The sequence below is a fragment of the Amblyomma americanum genome, chromosome 2 (genome assembly GCF_052857255.1).
Source record: "Amblyomma americanum isolate KBUSLIRL-KWMA chromosome 2, ASM5285725v1, whole genome shotgun sequence".
In the NCBI taxonomy this organism is placed as follows: Eukaryota; Metazoa; Arthropoda; class Arachnida; order Ixodida; family Ixodidae; genus Amblyomma; species Amblyomma americanum.
Window position 1 is genome coordinate 146,754,935 of NC_135498.1, and position 21,032 is coordinate 146,775,966.

General features: G+C 45.5%; 2 pseudogenes; both read right to left on the reverse strand.

The window, feature by feature from the left end:
- Window positions 1-2,332: 2,332 nt before the first annotated feature.
- LOC144120129 (uncharacterized) lies at window positions 2,333-6,405 on the reverse strand (annotated as a pseudogene).
- A 99-nt stretch (window positions 6,406-6,504) lies between these two features.
- LOC144120131 (uncharacterized) lies at window positions 6,505-12,012 on the reverse strand (annotated as a pseudogene).
- Between the last annotated feature and the right edge of the window lie 9,020 nt (window positions 12,013-21,032).

The following is a 21,032-nucleotide window of genomic DNA, read 5'->3' on the forward strand; positions in this document are numbered from 1 at the left end:
TTGACGCCTTTTGAGACTAGCCTGGTTTAGGCTTTTTGTAAAAAAATGTAGGCGTGTTGTAACATAAAATGCAATTACTTCAGCTGCAACTTGCTCACAATGATCTTGGCATCCAAGTTCAATCTTCTGCTTTTGCTTAATGTGGCCAAGAACATCAAGTACACTGTCAGAATGCAGTTCCAAAAGGCTAAAGCATTCAGTAAAGGCTTCCTCCAGATTTACTACAAATGCATAGAGCACACTTGACGGGTACAGGAGGCCGCCGTTATCTCTCATTCGGGTCAATGACGCCAAGTTCAAACATTCTGCAGCCTCTTTTGTCATCAAGAGACGAGCGAGACATGCCTCACATCCAGACTTCAGGATGCACTTCCGGGCAACATACCCGGCAATATAGAAAATAAGCCTGCTGTCACTGCTTGCAACAACACAGGATGCATGATCTGGGGCACTGTCCGTAAGCAGGTCTTCTGCTGCACTCAAATCTCCCGAGTCAAGCACTTTGTCAACAAGCTGTTGTTTACCACTTGAACTAGCTTGAACACCAGCATCTGCAGGCAGAAGAGCGCTGAGGACACCAGCCTCACAATTTCCTCTGGATACTGAGTGTGCTAGGTTGCTGAAACTCAGTTAACGGTGATAATAAACTGCTGGGGCGTTGGATGCGAGTTGCAACCAGACGACTGGCGTACAATTCCAAAAAGACGCTCAACAGGGTCTTGACTAACTCTAGACGTCATGAGGTACCTGAAGCCAAGATCATCACATAGGTACTTCAAAAGTGCTAGTACGCTTGCTACAGTCACTCTTAGTCCAGTAGCTGTCGATTTGCTAAGGAAGCCTTGTTGCCCCTTTGTGTGGTTTACCCAGCTCCCCAGAAACTCCAGGAATGAATTAAGTTTCTGCACAGCAGGGGAGTTCGGCCGCAGAGCCTCAGCAGGAAAGCGAGACGTCAGGATCTCGATGAGGTCGTGAATGACTCTGCAAAAGGGAAGGAGAGAAGGTTTTACTTTGTTCATTGACAGTATAACTATATGCAAATTGCAATAATAACAGAAAGGGCTACTAAGCAGAAACAAAAATGTGCTACATTAGAACAAATGTGTAACACTTGAAAAAGTTCACTGTAGCTGTGATGTCACCACAGTGTTCCTCGATCGTGGTCTTGTAGAGCTCCAGCCCATCACTGACTTTTTTCCCAAAAAGCTGAAATGCTAATGAGACCCTCATTCTCTCAAAATTGTTGGGGTTTGTATGACTGTTTGTGATGCCATGCATTGCCTGCAGAGTGACGCAACTCCTGGTGCTGTCCACTCTGAGAGCCTTCCGAACCACCTGCATGGACACCTGAAACCAATGCAATGTGATAGTCAGCGAATATATATGACCATTTTGCAAAAACTAACTATAGTGTGAAGTTCAGCTGCACAAATTATTCAAACTTACTTTTCCTTCAGGCACTTTGAAGTCAGACTTGAGCAGCCCATTCCGCAGACATTTTATCAGATGCGGGAAATCTGAGATGAAGTAGAGCTGACGATCAGGGTCAATAGGATGCACAGCGCTGCACTTGGCCCCAGTTAATGATGCAGCAATGCCCATTTTGGTCCACATTTTTCTGTTCCAGGTTGCTCCATCTGATGTAATAAAATCGACCCGCAGTCCAGCTTTTTCCACTAGGATCACAGCTTCAACCATGATCTTAGCCAGAAGACTGCCTTCTACGTTTCCACGTGTGGCAAATGCACCCAGTATTTGGGTCCACTTCCCAACAAAAGGCACAAAAATGATGACCATTCCATGGTCACAGACAGCGTGTTTGTCTTCTGATGAAGAGAAGGCACCAAGGTCAACAAACCCATCCACATGACCTGCTGTCGTCACGGAAAGGTGTTCCGACAGTTTCATCTCGTCCACTATGAGACCCCCGTGACGCGAGAAATTGTCCATTGTGGAGGTTGTCTTGCTGATCACTTCAAAAATCTTCTCGCTGAATCCAAATCCAGTCCTGTACAGCTGCAGGTATTTACGAAGTGTGGACTTACTTGGCAGTACTAGGTTTTTTTCCTTCCTTAAGTGTTCATACAATCGTGCACTCTTCATCTTCATAATTAGGCACTCAAGCACCCACTCATTAGAAAACTTCATTCCCCTGGTGCTTTTACGTGACGAGGCCTTGAAGATATGCAGTGCTGCCTCACGCTGCTTTGGAGAAAGGGCTGCCACCTTTTCAGTCAGTTCCCCCTCTGCAATAGCTTTGTTTTGGATCATCATTTCATTTAACTGCTCCTTCAGAGAGTTGGTGTTGCTTTTAAGTCGTGCTGTCTTCCGCTTAAGCAACTTGAGTCGATGAGCAAGGGCCCTTCCAGTAGACAGGCGCACAGCGGCATTTACGCATGATTTTCTGGTAAGCAAGGATTTTCGGAGAATCTTGCACACGTCGCAGATTTGTCCTGAAAGTAAAGAAAATCAAAAGCACACACATGAGCAAACATGCCAGCAAAGAAAGCGACACTGTTCACAAATACAACACAAGCCGGTTGTTTCAAAGAAGGTGAACCAATAAAACAGAGGGCTCGCTGAACAGTCAAAAGTCAACTGTTAGAAATCAGTGAACCAGCTTGCTAGAAACAATCCATTTTTTTATGGCCGCCAACACTGCCATCACATCACAGAGGCCGGCACAGTATCTAAAAAAGGTATATTAACAATTCTAGTTCGCCTAGGCTGAAACACTTGGTATTATAATTAAAAGGGAATTACCTTCTGTGGATACTATTCCGAGGCACTGTGCGCTGAAGGCACCATGTGCAGTTTTGGCAGTTGCAGCTGCCAACTTTATGGTCAGAGAGTGGGAAATCTGACTGAAATCCTGAATGTTCATGGCTCCTTTGCAAGCAAAACTTGTATGTACATCCTTCAAAATATTGCTTGCATCACACAAAATTCACAACTTTTTCAGCACACAGCATGCCTTGAATGTACACCTTTGCAGTGAACTCTCCTCCTGATGCTGTAAAACACACAGCTTTTTCATGCCATAGTTCGTCTTTTCTCCATTTTGACAGATGATGTAGCAAATATTACGGTCTCGACCCCCTCCAACTCAATTCGGCACCAATCCTTGGATGGAGCTTCCATGGTCCGAAGAGATTCTAGAGAGAATGAATTACGATCGGCTACAAGCGAATCTTGATTCTCTTGCGCTCCAGCATCATCCTCGTCGCTGCAGGACCGGCTCCTGGTTTGATGGCACGCTCTCTTCCGCGGCACTTGAGTAGTCGCTAAAACTTTCCTCTTCCTTTCCGGTCTTTGTCGAGGTGTTGAGGTGGAAAGATACGTAGGGCAGCATGGAAGTAATGTTGGTACCGCGCCCGGAGCAAGCGACGGCTTCCCTCGCGGAATCCGCACTTCGTTGCCATTTATCACGTGCACATAGTCGCGCAGAACTAAGTGCGGTTCAAAATGATGTTCGCATACCGCCGAAGAAACGGTGAAAGTTTTATCCTTCCTGTGAAGGTTGCGATCCCACTTCTTGCGAAGATCGTCGTCTTTCGGAGCCGCGAATAGCGACGCTTTCGGTCCACTTGGGTATCCCGTGCGGTAGCCCGGAGCGAAGCAGTGGGAATCTGTCCGCCTCTTCGCCATACCGTGGGCTGCACGCGGTGAAAGCGCACATACACAAGGCACACGGTAGACACGAGAAGTCCCTTCGCATGAAACACAAAGCAAACGGATGCACAAACACTCACAACAGTTTTGCCAAACTTCGGAGAGGCAACCTGACGAAAGTCTATCCGTGCCCCACGAGGCCCCGCCGTCCGCGCCGCAGTATGAAAGAGAGCAGCAGCGCCTCTAGCGGCTTTCCAGAGCGTAAGGGGACGCCGGAAAGCCAGGCGCTCCCTTCCGGTCGCGCCACTATATTATATATTCTAGTTCACTCTAAGTGTACTAGAAAGATCTGAGTGAGACGAACGAGGCGCTGGCTGTCGAGAGAATAGAGGGCGCTGTGATCGAAGTGGATTCGCTGGGCGCGCCGGCAGACGCGGCGCAAGCTGTGCGCTGTGGCCCCTTCTGCGGCATCTTGGCTGTACGGGTTGATTCTTTTTATTCAAACAGGGGTCATTGGCGCAGTACGGCACAAGATAGGCCCCGAGGTGTTTCAGAACGCTTGTAGTCGCTTGACCGTCCCCTCCGTGTGCGCGTCAGGCGAGTTGCAACTGCCGCGCACTCCACAAGTTCGCGTGTATGTCTGGCCTGGCAGCTTACACGGAGTCTACCATAACTTTTCTTCTTCGAATACTGATGAAATATCCGTCGTCATGCAATGGTAATAAAAAAAACTCCTTAACCAGACGATGTGTATTAGGCAGTGGAATCGCGAAAGCATGCTGTCAGCGTGAGAACGAAATAGATTTACGCGGAATGCATGGACGCGCACAAAAATAAAGCGCAGGAATGCGTTCGGGCGCGATTCCAAATGAAAGTCTGGAATCGCAGAGTCGAGAAATGTTACAAAGTCGGAGCGCTCAAGGGCCCCCACGTACGCAAATCGCAACAGCTGAGTGCAAGACTGGGATTCGAACACTACTCAGCACTCAGTTTACTTCTCTCTGAACCTTTTCGTTGTGAGCAGGCAGGCTATCACTGACCAAAGTTCTGTTGTACAAGCAAAATATTTTCTTGGTGTTGCACAAGGATGAATACATTTTTGGTTATGGCAATAAAAGGCCGTGAAACATGCCAATAATTGGACAGGAATGATGTATATTATAAACCACTGATGGCAAGTGCAACTCAAATGCAAAATATGTCAACATTTATTTCGCGAAAGCAACCAGCAGTACTGCTTGTTAGTGTCACAGACACCTGCGCACTTTTAGGTGCTTCATTCTTTGACGCCTTTCATCATTTGATTTGTTTAGGCCCTTAATCAGGAAGTGGAGCCGTGTTACAATATAAAACTTCACAACCTTTCACTTTACTTCGCCTTCATGGACTGTGCATCCAATTGTTTTTGTTCTGGTCCTGAGCAGTGACAGCACATCCAGAATGCTGTCAGCATGTAATTGATTCATGCTGAAGCAGCCCGTAAAGGCACTCTCTAAGTAGTTAATGAACTCAAAGAGCTCTTTAGATGGATACGGCAGTCCACCTGTGTCAGCGAAGCTGGTAAAACCAGAGTGCAGGTCTGACCTCCCCTCTGCATTGCTCACAAGCAAGAGAGTGCGACATGCATCACATCCAGTTTTTTTCACAACTTTCCTGGCGACATAACCTGCCATGTGGTAGATAAGGCGCGAGTCACTTCTTTTTTGAACTAGACTTTTGTGCTCACTGGGAACACCGTTGCCTTTCTGGCTGGCAGCATCCTCTAGGGAATCAAGGTCCCCCCTTGAAATATAGCTGTCAATTGTGTCTTCCAAGGTTGTGGAATTTGACAGGTCTATGTTTCCTGTGTCAAGTAGCGCTGTGAGGACTAGTGGCTCAACACTGGCACCATCAACAGGTCTGGCCAGGCTGTAAAAGCTGAGGCAGTTAACAGTTATCAAGAACTGCTCAGGTGTAGGATGGTCATGACACCCTGATGACTGCCGTACAACCCCGAACAAGTTTTCAACTGGATCCTGGCTTAACTTGGCCGTCATTTAGTTCTTAAATCCAACTTCTTTGGTTAAATACTCCAAAAGTCGCAACACTCCAGACAATGTCACTCTAAAGCCGACAGCCGTTGTCTTGCTGATGAAGCCAACCCCGTTTACGGTGCACTCCTCCCACTTAGTGATGTATTCCAGGAAAGCCGACAACGCAGCAGCACCTCTTGAGTTTGGCCAGAGAGCTTCAGACTTGTAGCGCGATGTCATTGTTTTGATCAGTTCGTTGATCGTTCTGAAAAAAATAAAGATCCGCTGTCACTACAGGTTAGAGCAATACTATTTTCACAACTGAAGACAACTTTTTGTCGCACATGCTGCCTTATCACATGCACAGATTGAGAGTACAAAACACGTTACCTGAAGAATTTTTCCGTAGCATCTATGGCTCCTTTTCCATAACTTGATCCAAGTCTGTCCTTATAATGATGCAAGCCACGCAACACGCGGTCACCGAAGAGCTGGAACGCGAGGGTGACCCGCATTTTTTCAAAATTGTATGGGTCCAGAGAGAAGAGCATTCAACAGCTCTAAATCATTTCTGCAGCGCGACACAGCACGGATTAGTTCACGCAACTTGTCACCGTTACGACTGCTGCGCGTAAGCACAAAACACCAAGTGAGTACCTCCCCCTCAGCCATCACTCTATCGCTTGAGAAAAGTCAGCCCTGGCATCGTCTTCAGCGTCACATTATCATTGTCATAGTTGAACGCTTCTTTAACAAAATATGTTGAAACCTGCATCATAAAAAAAGAAGCACATTGTTAGTCACTTTGCAGGATAACTATGCTGGAACACTCAAAACAGATAAAATCTTACTCGTCCGTCTGGTGTATTAAAGCCACCTTTCAGCAGTGAGTTTGAAGGCATTTCAGTAGATGCGGGAAGTCTGAAAGGAAATACAGGTTCCTTTTTGCGTCAACAGGATGTTTCACTCCGCACGTAATCTTGCTGGCAGATGCCTTAATGCCCATTAGTGTCCACATTTTCCGATTCCATGAGGCACCGTCACAGGTCACGAAATCTACAAAGAGTCCTGCTTGCTCAGCCAAAATCACGCTTCAATAAGTATTTTGCATAGCAGGTTTCCCTTGACATTTCCATTCGCTGCAAATGTTCCTATTATCTGCGAAAACCACCCACTGAACGGGACAAACATGACAACCATTCCATGGTCGCATGGGAGCCCTGCATCTTCGGGAGGTGTGAATGGGCCGAGATCAACAAATCCACGCAACTTTGCACACTTTTCCATTGATAGGTGCTCTGACAACTTCATTTCATCAATCAGAAGGCCCCCATGACAACTGAAGCTGTCCATTTTGCTTGTTTTTTGTTTGAGGATTTCCATCACTTTCTTGTTGAATCCAAAGCCACTTTTGTATGCTGCAATGTACTTCTTCAAAGTGGTGTTACTTGGAAGTACAAGAATGTTGTGCTTCCTGATGTGCCTATAGAGTTTCGGGCTCCTCATTTTCATTAAAATGCACTCAAGCACCCATTCTTTAGTAAAGTTCATGCCCCTTGTACTCTTTCTTTTGCAGGCATCAAAGCAGTGCCGCACGCTTTCCTGTTGTTGTTTGGGCAACATAGCAATGCTTTCCGCCAAAGTCTCTTCTTTTATTGCAGAATTTCGTGCCTTCATGCTCTCGATTTGTCCCTTCAGGCTTATTAGTCTCTTGGACAGGCGCCTGTGCTTCTGCAACATAGACCTGAGCTTTTGGCCCACTGTCGTGATTTGCTTGTGACGACGGTTTCTGAGCCGAGACATCCGTGTCAGCAGGGTCTTGCGCAGATAACGGCATGAAAGGCATGGGACTCCTGAAAAGAAATTAGGTATTTTGTTAAGCCCTCATGTCACACACCAGTTAGTCACAATTATGTAAGAAGAGCAATATTGTTTGAAATAAGAATGAATGTCAAAAGTAGTGAAGCTACTACCAAAGTTCATTGCAAAATACTTGAGAAATTTGTCATCACTTATCATTCTACTTATGCAAGTGCACTATAGCGTGAAAGGGCTTTATGAACAATAAAAGGTTTTGTTCGCATGCTTGAGCAAACACACCTGGGTAATTTGATATATTTTAGTAATATTAACAAAACTCCTATTCCAATTCTTATCACAGCACTTTTGCATTGCATATGCCTCGGTCAGCGATACAAAGCAACACAAATTGCAAAATACGCTTGTTGCTTAATTTCTGGACTGTTGCTACCACATGTAGCGCGCATATTAATCATCGTGATTTGGCTTTTAACCTAATCTTGCCCTCAGTAGCACAGGGCGTGACCTTCACAGTTTACTGCACATGAAATAGTGTACTACTCTGCATCTGTCACTTCACTTCACAATTTTACCTTTGGTTGTTGTCATCCCTGTGCATGTCTTGCTGTGGAAGGCCCCATGAATGACTGTTGTTTTTTCCAGAAGTTTTGCAGTGAGATCTTTCTATAAAATAGCAGAGGTAGAGTGCGCACCAGGACATGCAAGAAAATCGGAGGCTTCAGAAATGACTCGCTCTGCTTCGAGCACAGTCTTCGCAGCACCTTCAGCAACGAGTTTAGAACAGCCCTTTCAGAGGTCACCGTGCCAGAACTTGCTTCCAAGCTTGACAGTGCATAAGCAGTGCCTTCGTAGTCGGAAAAATTATGCACTGACCAGTACGCTGAAGGGGTCTTCAGGTACCTGAGATTGTTTGAGTCAAGAGCTGGCCATTGCGTGCACTCCACTGCCGACTCGTCGCGGTTTCCACTGTCGTGCACGGCCGTAGGTACACTCGTGCAGGCTTTCTTCCTTTTGCAGCCCGGGCTTTCGAGCACGGTAGACGCTTGCGTGGTGCACGTTTCGGGGGTGCCTTTGAGCTCAAATACTTCGGCGTATTGGGCAAAAGCGTGGGCACTGCTTCCGGTGTGAGCGCGGGCACTCCGCGCGCGATTCTCACTTCTTTGCCGGCCACTACGTGCACGTAGTCACGAAGTATGTACCGTTCTTCAAAGTGCAGTTCACAAACTGCGCAGTTCTCATCCAGAGGCTTCTCAGCGCGATGGAGGTTCCGCTCCCAGGCTTTCCTTCGAACCGCATCTTTCGGGACGCTGAACAACGACAGCTTCTTCTCGGCTGGGACGCCCGCGTAGCCGGTGCGTAGCAGTGACGATGCCTTCGATTAGGCATGCCACACACTTTGATGGTAACTGCAGGATAAAACAGTGATCACAAAAGAACGAGCTACGCAAAGAAAACCGCCGCCGCTAGCTGCTCGAGAACATTCCTGGCGCTTCGTCTGCTCCGGCGCAACCCAATCCACTTCGACCGCAGCGCCACCGCAGCATTTTCAACGCGGAGCGCCTCACCTCCTAGCAAGCGCGGAGCCGGTTATTCGGCCCACTCGAAACCTTTCTAGTACACTCTACCCGAGCTGCGAGCAGTAGAAATCGGGCATGATTTGTCCTCAATTTAAAGGGCCGCGATCGCGGTTTCGGTTCTTTCGGCTCATCTAGCGTCGGAAATACTGATTATTTTTGCATAAAAATTTGTAAATAGGTGCGGAAATGTGCCAGGATCCCGAAAATGGAGACATTGAAAATTCGCTTTTTGGGCCGATTTTCGATCGCTAAGACCCGGGTCCCCCCTTAAACAGTAAGTGGACACAGAACAAATTTAAGTTGACCTGCATCAATAAGACTGTCACTTTGTAATGACAAAGGAAAGCATTAACTGAAAACACAGCTTTTATAAGCTGGAAAAAGTTTTAAGAAAATTGAAATACACATATCGACAGCAAGATGGCGCATGTTGAAATCGGACATGAGGATTGCCTGGACTGTTCTGTACGACGCATCGTTAGTAGCAGCAAAATTGTTTTTGAAATTGTGAATGATCACATGGTAAAAATTTTTTTAAATATGTGCAAAATATTGTATGTAATTGTTAAAAAAATGTAATTTCTCTGCCTAATATTTCTATATAAAATGCACATTGATTTTGTGTCGCATTTATGTGCTCTGTATTCATCTAAGTAGCACATGATTTCTAACTACAGTAAGTGGTATGCAGACGCCAAATTTTGTTTCCTTCTCTTAAAATGTGTAATGCACATATGCATCATTGCCTGGGATGCACCTGCAGCCACAAAATATTTCACCATTGAATTCTTTCGTGGTGTTCAAGAGCAACAAAGGCAATGAATGAACTAGCAACAGTTATATTGCTCTTTTGTTATTCCTCACGTGGCCTATACCGATCTCTGATGTCACAGCTTTTTTAGGTTGTTGGAAATGAAACAGAACGAGAGATGAGCTTCATTTATACAGTCAAACCTGCATATATCAAACTGTCAGAAAAATTGCCCTCAAGTTCAATGTAACGTGTAATTCGATATGACAGTAGCAATAAATTTAACCACACAAGGACTCGTTTAGATGAAATAAATGTATTCCTATGATAGCAACTTAGTGTGCTCAAGTGAAATAGCCATGAATTTTTTTTTCCTTTGTCTTTATTTTCTCGCAGAGAACTCATTTTTCAAAGCTGCCGCGGTGGCTCAGTGGTTATGGCGCTCGGCTGCTGACCTCTAAGACGCGGGTTCGATCTCGGCTGCAGCGGTAGAATTTCGATGAAATCGAAATTTTAGAGGCCCGTGTACTGTGTGATGTCGGTGCGCGTTCAAGAACCCCAGGTGGTCGAAATATCCGGAGCCCTGCACTACGGCGTCCCTCATAGCCGGAGTCACTTTGGGACATTAAACCCCTATAAACCAAACTATCATTTTGCAGTGTTATTGATGGACTACGAACAGCTCAGATTGCAGACTTATCAACGTGCAATTGCGAAATGCTTGAAGCATATTGAAGCACATGGGCGCAAGTTCTCTCAAGCCCTCGTCATAATTCGCATTAGTGATGTCTGGTTATCCATAACTTTGGCAAGATGTCTTCGTCAGCAAGTTTCGGTTGGACATGCAGGTTACCGCAACCAAAAGTGCATTCTGCAAGCATTGCACACTTGCTTTTTCTGTCGGGTCTCTTCTCCGCTTTAGCTCAAGTGTCAGCCTTGTTCTTCAAAGTGGTGCTCAGCATGCTTTTCAGAATGTTGTATGCTGTGGGGACATTGCATTACTTCTCACCTTATTCAACTTTTTATGATTTCTGGTTTCATGAAAAAGGGGAGGTTCTGCCCTTTCGCAACATCCATCGTGCTGACATTGTCGTAATGCAATGTTTAATGACACGTTAGTAACTTGAAAAAATGGCTGTTAAAACGAGCTGCGTCGCGAATATTCACGATGTGTTCCGGAAGACCATTCCAGAGAATGATAGCCTCCGGCAGGGCAATGAAGTAAATGCAATTGCTCTACCAGAAATGCGTTGGAGGCTTAGAGGGTTGTTTGAATGACGTGAGGTGCAGTTTGGTTGTACAAGAGGCAGCGTTGAAGTGTAGGCACTGTAGATTATTCTATAAAGTAGGCAGATTACGGCAATTGATCTCCGTGATTGCAATGTAGAGAGAGCGATCGATGATTTGATGTTTGTTATGCTCGAGTGACAGTTGTAGTTTCTGGAAATGAAACATACAGCACGATTCTGAACCGATTGAAGAAAATTAAGCCTGATAAGGTGACCAGATGGGAGATGCGTATTTGAGTTGTGGACGAACAAATGTTTGGTAGGTGAACTGACGGGTAGTAGCAGGAGTTCCATGAGGATTACGTTCTAGATATCGTAATGAGCGTGATGCTTTAGCTGTTACTTTCTCTACGTGAGTGGACCAACAGAGGTTACTCGAGAAATGCACGCCGAGGCATTTCAATGAACACGCAGGGACACTGAAAGAAGAGTTTTTTTGTGGCTGAATATCATTAACTTGCACCTTTCGTTGTTAGGTGACATTTGCCATGATGTGCACCAAGCGGTTATGCAATCGAGGTCTCTTTGATGTTCTAGGTGATCGGCAGATGAGCGTATTTTGCGGTAAATGATGCAGTCATCTGCGAACAAGTGAATAGTGGAATTAATGTTTGATGGCAGGTCATTTATGTAAATGAGGAATAGCAATAAGCCCAGGGTGCTACCTTGAGGTACTCGAGAGAGGATGTCACTAAATGAAGATTTGTGACCGTTAACAACTGTAAACTGCTTTCGAGACGACAAGAAATTTCTTATCCATGAGGTCGTTAATGAGTCTATGCTACGGCAGGTGGTTTTAGCTATTAAACATGAATGAGCGACGCAGTCAAATGCTTTGGAGAAGTCTAAGAATGCGCAGTCTGTTTGAAAGTTCTCGTCCATATTATGTAGCAGTTCATTAGTAAATTCCAATAGTTGAGTCTCACTTGAGAAGCCTTTCTTGAACCCATGCTGGTTAGTAAAAAACCTACTATCGAGATTCTGCGGAATGCCTGATACGATGATGTGTTCGAGGGTCTTGCATGGGACAGATGTCAATGATATGGGGCATTAATTGCCTGCATTTTTGTCACCTGATTTGAACATGTGGATAATTTTGCCAATTTTCCAGTCCTTTGGAATTTCTTCAGATGACAGTTACTGACGAAAGATATGGAACAGAATAGTGCTTGAATGTATGGCAGTGTTTTATAGAAATTTCGTATTAGTATTATCCACACCAGTGGAAATTTATATCTTGAGACTGTAATTAATGCTGCAATACCGGTGGCACTTATTTCTGTGGGGTTCATGTATTGGTAATCTATATCTGCTAATGGTGGAATACTGGAATGGTCTTCCCACGTGAATACTGAAGTAAAATAATTATTGAATATAAGCGGGCATCCATCTTGATTAATTGAAACACCAATGCCATTCAACAAGGAAATCGGAGCAGGAGTGTCAGTGGGCGCTATGGTTTTCCAAAATTTTTTGGAGTTGTACATCATAAGCGATTGAAGGTCGTGGGAGTAATATTTCAACTTCGTTTTACGAATGGCACTGGAGTACTCTTTATCGGCAGCTTTGTGTTTTTGCCATGATGCTGGTGTGCCAATGCATTTGGCAGTTTTGAAAAGTCGTTTTTTTCTTGTTTTTTAATGCTTGCAACATCTGGTTAAACCATGGTTTAGACGCATTCATGCGAAAGTAGCGTAATGGTATATGGGACTGTACTAATTCCAGTAAGCGATGTTTAAACAGAAGCCAGTTGTCACTGATAGAACGGTGAATAAATGTCAGTAGGTATGTATCAAAAAAACTTTGCAAGCCAAGATTAATTGCATTGTAGGCAGCACGGTTGTAATCGAAAATACGTTTGTGTGCAGGCACGACTACACGAGGACATGGAAACCGTGAAAGTAAGCAGCGCATGATCACTAAATCCTTCAGAACAGCAAATAGCGCTAATCCTGTCCAGAACTGACGCGAAGATGAAGTCGAGCGTGTTGTCTCCTTGGGTAGGCTGATCAACTAGTTGCGCCAACCAGAAAGCAAGGGGTTATTCAAGAAAATTAGTGCCGTCGTGTGTTCGAGAGCTTAGGCTAGGCCAGTCAAATTCGGTCCAAACACATATTCAGGTTGGCAGGGTACGCACCCGCCACCTACATCATAAAAAATCCGTGCTATCATTGAACTGCATGCACTGCTACTGCCAATAGCACCCGCAGGTCCATTCAGGAAAGCTTACCTTTGGAGGTGTGCGAAAGCCAGCCTCTTGGGTCGACTGGAGTTGTCCGATTGAGCAGACAAGGGAAGTGAAAGAGGGTCTCGTTATGACGTACATGACTGAAGCCAACAGTCACTATGCTGCTTGTGCTCCTTGGTTGCGGTGATTGTTGGCTTCCATCACAGCGTTGTGCAAGTTCAATAGGACCTGCGGGGAAGCTAACCCGTGTTGAGGGAAGGCCAGTTTCTTGAGTCATCTGGCGTTGCCTGATGTTCAACGTATCGATGTGACGGCTAATTTCTGTACGATATAGCCTTACATTTTCCTACACATTCACATTGTAGATTTACAGTGCTTAAAAATTATTCGGTATAAAAAATAAGTCGATGCAACTAAGTTCAATGTAATGGAGTTTCAACTGTTAAGTTTAGTTTTCGCTGGCGAATTCTATTTGTGAACGATGTAAATTACATATTATGCACCATTAAAAAGAATAATAGAAGTAAGCAAAATTTGTTGCTTATACTCCTTTAAAATTACCTGAAAAAAAAGTCATTTTTTCCCAGCAAGGAAGGAGCAACAAACAGCAAACTCAGGGCAGTAAATGTGTGCAGTTGATTCTGTGGAAAAATAAACATTCTTACCTGGCATTGACGGGAAGCGAAGCTCCTCGTATGTTGGACGGAAATCGTGACCGCTGATGTAGTGTGACTGCAGTTCATTCAACGTGAAGAAGCTCTCTTTGCACAGGTCACACACATGTTTTGGCTGCCTCGAATTAGCGGTGACCTCCTTCTGGACGTTCAAGAGATGCCGCTTCAAGTTCCATTTGTTCGCGCACTGCATACCGCAGCGCTGACACGACAATTTCGAAGGACCCTCCATCGTTTTTCGCAAGCGGCGAGCGCGCGCGCGCGATAGCAGGAGCACGCTTCTCAGCGCGCCTACTGCTTCCGATGCGTGGGCACTACGCTTGCTAAAAATCTTTTGATCTCTGTCAGAGAATATGACCCACTAGGTAGTGCCAAAACACGCTGACTGGCGGTGACAGTCCTTTGAGGGTGCGATTACCACAGCGGAGCAGCTAGCGCGAACCACAACTCGACAAGCTGAAATGTGCGCGCGCATTTTGGTGCGCTTTAATTTCACGAAGGCGGGAGCCGGCAGGTGCCATTCCGGCGCCCCAATCAGGAGCAGCACAGAATTAATACCACAAGTAAATTTACAGACCATGTAGAAGAAAATCTTTTCATATGTGGCAAAATTCTGAGTGAGGCTTGCACTTAGATTTTTACACATTTTTGTCTCATAAGTCTGCATGAGCAACCCTTATATTTCATGGGCCCTGAGAAGAAATTGGTGTTGGCCTGTATCACAGAGGTACCACTTTTGCTGTAAACACATCTTTTATTGGGCAGAAAAGAGCAAACACTAAAATGTCTGTTGCAGTGAGGCGCACGGCGCATCAGCATGAATCTGTGACAAATATGCATGAAGGTTACGCGTCTCAATATCGCATAAGTTTTGCAACACTCAGGGCGCCTGTATCATGCCAAGAAGGCGAAACGAAACCTAAAATGTTCTCAAACGAAACGGAACCTTGGCGGCCCCGCAGGCGGCCGCTTCAGTTTCCGCCCTTCGGTTCGAGTGGTTTCGGATTTCGCCCGGCGCAGGTTGCAGCAGCAGAGACGAAGAGAGCCACGTACTACCCTCGTAAGTGCATCTTGTACGGAGTTGATGGCTCGGCACGCACCTGCGAAGGGTCTGTTCGTTTTAATCTTCATCCTGCACTTCAGCACTGCGCACTACTTCCATGCCACTTACAGCCACGGTGTGCGGACGTACTGCGTTGTTGGTACCGACCAAGATGGAGGTTGCTGCAGGGAAAACTTCGAAACAATTGACGTAGCGAGTTGTGCGAACAGCGGTGCCGATTCACAGCGGGGCAGTGGTGCCATGGTGGTGTATCAATGCCGCAGCTGAACAGCAGTGAAGCAGTTTTTTTAGTACTGACCCGCTTGGAAGACGAAGGGTATCGCCGTGTACGGAGGTGCTCTCTCCATTTATGCCCTGAAGACTATGTGTGTAATACATCCCGAGTACATCATTTGTAATTCCTTGGAAGCTGGACAGGCTTCCCGGCAGCAAGAATTTACACTATCAGCGGGTAATGACTGAAAACTATGCTAATCTGACTACTCGTGGGGAAGCATCAAGGCAGTAAATGCGTACGATGACTTGCCACAGCTGCTGATAAAAGACAGCACCTGTAACTGTAATTGCAGCTAGGTATTAAGCGCTTTTTGTACGCCTTGCGATCACGCGTCAGGTACAGCGGCCAAAAATACTCGTGGCTAGCATATAGCCCACAGGCCTCGGCGTTAGCGAACTACTCTCGGCGTGGTCTCTTGGATCGGTAAAGTATCTGAACGCTGGGATGCATATCGAGGGCTTCAAGCACATTCTGAGTGTTGACGGGAGCTCCTCTTTCTGCAAACTCGTCGGCCCTCGAAACGTATTGGTACCCCGAGCCGCCGCAGTAGCTGAGCGGTTATGACGCTGAGCTGCTGGTCCGTGACACGCGGGTTCGATGCCGGCCGCGGCAGTCGAATTTCGATGGAGGCGAAATTTTAGAGGCTCGTGTGCTGTGCGATGTCAGTGCACGTTAAAGAACCCCAGGTGGTCGAAATTTCCGGAGTCCTTCACTACGGTGTCCCTCGTTGCCTGAGTCGCTTTGGCACGTTAAACCCCCATAGACCATAACCAGCTAACTTAGCCAAGGAATCAAAATGTTAGCGCAGCTGTTTTTGGTAATTTGTTTTGGATTAGTGTGGTACCCTATCAATACAGGCCAAGTTCACTTTGTCCTTGCTGTCCCTTGAAGGGGAGTAACAAATTTTTTTCTTTGGCTGGCAGGTCTTTTTTTTTTCTTTGTGCACTTCAATGCTTCACTTGTATTCCCTTCATGCAGGTGTCCTTAGCGCTGTTGGTCACACCACTGCCATCAACAGCACTGTAGGAAGCCCATGCCCATTTTTGAGCGCTGCACTTCATTGCACAGGAAGTATGCGATATAAAGGGATCAGGTTTATCGATGCGAGAGTGCTCACAATCTCCAATATAGCAGACAAATCTTATGTACCTGTTATGTTACCCGTGACCTGGCCTGCATCATTCGAAACAGGTCACGGTCAAGGAATGCTGTGCAGAGCTTATGATGTTCTAAGCTTCATTGGGACACGTGCCTGCTGGTCATCTAGGTAACAAACAGTTCTTATAATAAATGCAATGTATGTGGAATGCTGTCAGCACCTCGAAAATGGGCTTATAAATTGTAACTTTGTCAACAATGCGACATTGAAAATGTGTTGACAACAGCAATAGAGAAGTTCACACTTGATGTTAATATGTTGGCATTAGAATGATTGTACAAACAAAAATCCAGCGTCTGATGTATGTCCAGCAGAGCATGGAACAGAAAAGAGATGCTATACTTACGGTCTCACGAACCTGCGGGATTCGAACCTGCGGTGGCACACAGTTTTGCTTGCTGCTGCTTTAGACAGCTTGGCCATTGCCGCAGCCTTTCTCCCTGCATGTTAAACTGCAAGCTTCTAACACTTTGCTTTGGATATCAACTTTCATCCTTGTGCGATAGTTTGAACTTGGACTGGCATGTGCAAGTGGCGGCATGCTCTCATGTTTGAATGCGTGGCTTGTTTGAAGCCTAAGCTTGATCCAACTTCACATCTCATTTCAGCACATTGCACAACATCTCAAATCTAAAAGCAATGGAAAAAATACAAGCAGCCTTCCTTCCTGCGTGTTTGCCTGCCAGCCTCTCGCACTGTGGGGCTATTTTGGTGACCAAAACTGGTGCGCACGTGCTCGTTTGCATGACCGCACAAAGACTGCAAAGAGCCAGCGTGCTCAAAATTGGAGCCCACCTGCCAACACATTCCTTTTCACATTAATCATCTGTGAATTTTAAGATTTCTACAAGTTATGCAGAAGGCAAATATAGCATTTCAGTTTAAAGAACGCATTAATGAACATGGTTTAATGCTTGCTGCCGAGAAGACAAGAGCAGCAATACAGCGCTTGTTCTCGAGCGCTGTTCAAAATGACGAAAATTGTATGCTATCACTGCTTCTGCCAATATAGTTCTCTGGTTTTTGTATGGATATTGGTTCAGGATTCCGTAAAAGTATTCTTCTTTCAGCCCTTATGAGTTGTCATTGATGACAGAACATTTTTTTGAGGTTGGGGGCAACGAGCATAATTACTAGTGGACATGCTTAGCGATTCCACTTCTCGCAGGTTCTCAAAACTGGGTGTAGAATCTGAATTTTCCCTGCTGAAGTAGTTTGCACTGTTATTTTGGAACTTTTGGTGCGCAGTTCAAAGCAGAGGCATGTTTGAGGCCTTGCACAGTCTCGATAGAACAGCTTTTAGGGTTCTTTCCAGACTCTTGTTTCCGAACATGCACTGAAAGTAGTACAGCAGTGAGTACAGGTGATGGATTGCAGCAGAATTGATTTTTAAGGATGATGCAAAAGAGGCTACCAAAGGGGGCCATGAAATGAACAAGCCTGTCTGTCTCAGTCTCTGTGCTATCCATCCATTGCAGGCTGCATAATTCGTTCGTTGGCCTGATAACCTATGCATCACTTCGTACTCAGTACCCGGCCATGCTGATTCTCAAGATATTTCTCTCTTTAAAATCCAACATTACCTTACAAGTCATCAGAAGTGCCTGAAATGTAGAGCTGTAGAATATACGCATCAGCATTTTCTGCTGTGTACAAATGAAATGGAATTCTAGCATATGAATGTTTTATTTTCTGATCATTTTCCAAAATGGAACTTGTTTGGCTGTGTAAATAGTTGGCATCTTTGAGCAAAGACTTGACCATGGCACCCATCCACCAAGAAGTGCTGGTTTGTGTCCTTGCAGGCATGTCGTACAAGCCCTGGCATCCCAGTTGAGGTCTCCGCACACCTGTTCCTGGAAATGCCAAAGAGGGAAGGGATATCGTCAGTATCACAGGGTACCGAGACAGGCAATCAGCGTCTTGATGAACACGTCCAGACTTGTACATAACAATGTACGAATACTCCTGAAGGTGGAGCGCCCAGCGGCCAAGACACCCAAAAGGGTCTTTCAGCGAGGACAGCCAGCAAAGGGCATTGGTCCGTGAAGAGCACGGTGGTTTGGCGATCAGGTCACCGACATCACGTATGAAGTTGCTCCTCGTACGCCTGCATTCTCATCATGTAGACCACCCACCGATATTCTTCACGTCATGCGCCTCAAGCCCTACCACGTCGCTTCTCGATCACCAGCCCGGCGCCGAGACTGCGCTCGTGCCGCCGGGAGTCATGTTACGATGAAGTGGCAGTGGAAGACGAAGTGGCCTCTCGCGTGAAAGGACAAACGAACAAGAGGAGGTTAATGTGGCTCTTTGTTCGTGTTGGTGCTCCCTGCTAGGAATTCTTCATTTTAACCCTTAACTGTTGTACAGAAATGCAAATAGCATTGCCCCGTAACAATATTTTACTTGGGAAAGCAATTGAAAATAGAAAAAAAAATCGGGCAGTAATTTCTGAGCATACTATAAAGGAATGGATTCACACAAATTTAACAAAACTTTTAGAGCTAGATGTGCTAAAGGGAAAAGACTATGCAAACACAACAGCTATTGGGATTTGGGATGGGAAGGTTAAGAAGCCGTAGAAAAACATCAGGAAGCCTCCAGGGAACACAGATATTCCAAGCAAGTGGGGAACCAGAAGCTGAAGTAGACACAAAATTAGCTGCAGTAAAACAGAGTTGAGCTAATTAGCACACAGTGATAAAAAAAGCAGCCCTGAAACAGAGGACAAGGAATGGGGTAACTTCATGAACTGTAGAAGGTGTCGAAGGAAGACATCCTTTTTGGTTGATGAGAAAATTAAAAGAAAAGGGTTCATATGGTTGCAAATGCACAGGTATCGTACAGGATGACCCACTAGCTGTATGTGCAACCTTCTGAGAACATCAGGCAAAAGTGTTTTACACAAGAAATGGTGATCGTCCATCAGTCCCAGAGCCAGTTCTTCTGAGAACATGGAACATCAGGCGAAAGTGTTTTACGCAAGAAATGGTGATCATCTATCAGTCCCAGAGCCAGTTAAGTGAGATCCATTAGGAATTTTCCTCTGTCAAAGCATCTGGACTCCATGAGTGATAAGGCTAGTGTAGAGCACAGGTTTATATCTGGCTCACGGTATTTGGCTAGAAAGAAATAAGGCAACGCAAGATGTAGGAATGATGATGACAGAAAAATTTAAAGAACAAAGAAATGTTGCATACACTTCGTCTGAGGCGGATAGACACGTCGGGCAGAAAGCGGGTTAGTAGTAGCAAGCTGACAGGACCTGATTGCATTCTAATGAGGCTAACAAAGTCATTGGGCCAAAATCGCAGACTTTGAAAGGTAGTGAGCAAAATTGAGGTAGTGAGCGCAACTACCGTCCTATAACAGTGAGATCAGTGCTTAACAGGACAGTGATGCAGTTTATAGAGACTGCAACCATTGGTGGAGTATGAAGGTGTGCTAGGGGAGCTTCAAATTGGGTCGTAGAAACAAGGGAGGCTAGAGGACAATTGCTTCTCACTGACAGATGTAGTAAAATAGCAGAAAAGGAACTCAAGTGCCTATGGCTAGCATTTCTGGATATCTAGGGAACCCATGACAGTGTAATTTGGATGATCTGCGGGACATACTAGGCACATTAGATGTGGCATATAGAGTAACTAATCTTTTTAAAGAATAACTATAATTCAAACAAAGTACTCGTAACATGGGAAGAAAATGTATCGGAGCCTATAGAAATGCAACGGGGCTTAGGCAAGGGTGTCCTCTGTCAACTTCATTGTTCATGTTGTACCTACAAATAGAGACCAAACTAGGAAGGGGGGGGAGGGGACTGGGACTGGACTTGGCTTCAGCCTTTCTTTTCGGGCAAGGGGAATGGACTGAACATTCATTACCAGGACTGATATTGAAGATTTGCAGAAGCTGATAGACATCTGAGGTACAAAGGAAAATAGATTAGGTCTCGAGTTCAGTAACGAAAAAATCGGCAGTGAGCATAGGATACAGGATGTCATGCTAGAGGTAGGTACAAGTATGTTTGGGTGTGGATAAAGAATGGTGCTGAGTATCTTAAGTAGCACAAAAACTATGTAATGATTAAAGGTAGTAAGAATGCAGCTGTCATGAAAAATAGGGCACTGTGGAACTGTAATATGGTGATGGTTCCTAGTCTGACTTTCAGCAATGGGGTTAATGAGAACAGAAAACTGGGCAAGTTGGAATGGATTCGTTTTTAAGCAGCGCGAAACACGAGAGAAACGCAAAGGAGCTTGAGGGCCGGGATGACCAAGGGACGAATAGATGCAGTGTCACATAAAAAACCGCTCGTCGATTGCGATACCGGAGCGGTTTGTTTATTCTATCCCGCTCTCCTGCGGCAAGACGTACATCGACAATCAGTAAAAGGGGCAGTTTCGTCGAACCTTGCTGTGCACTGTCAGAAATGTAAACATTGTTTCCCCAATTGGACAGGACAAATATATTGTTTAGCCACCCAGATCGGACCTGCAGAGAGTTGGTTGAGGGGTTTCTGCTAAGGCAGGAGTCAGAAACGTGTCACTTCGCCTTCTATCAATCTCGTGGAAAAAGAGATTCACGCTCTTGGGAATGTGTGGCAACA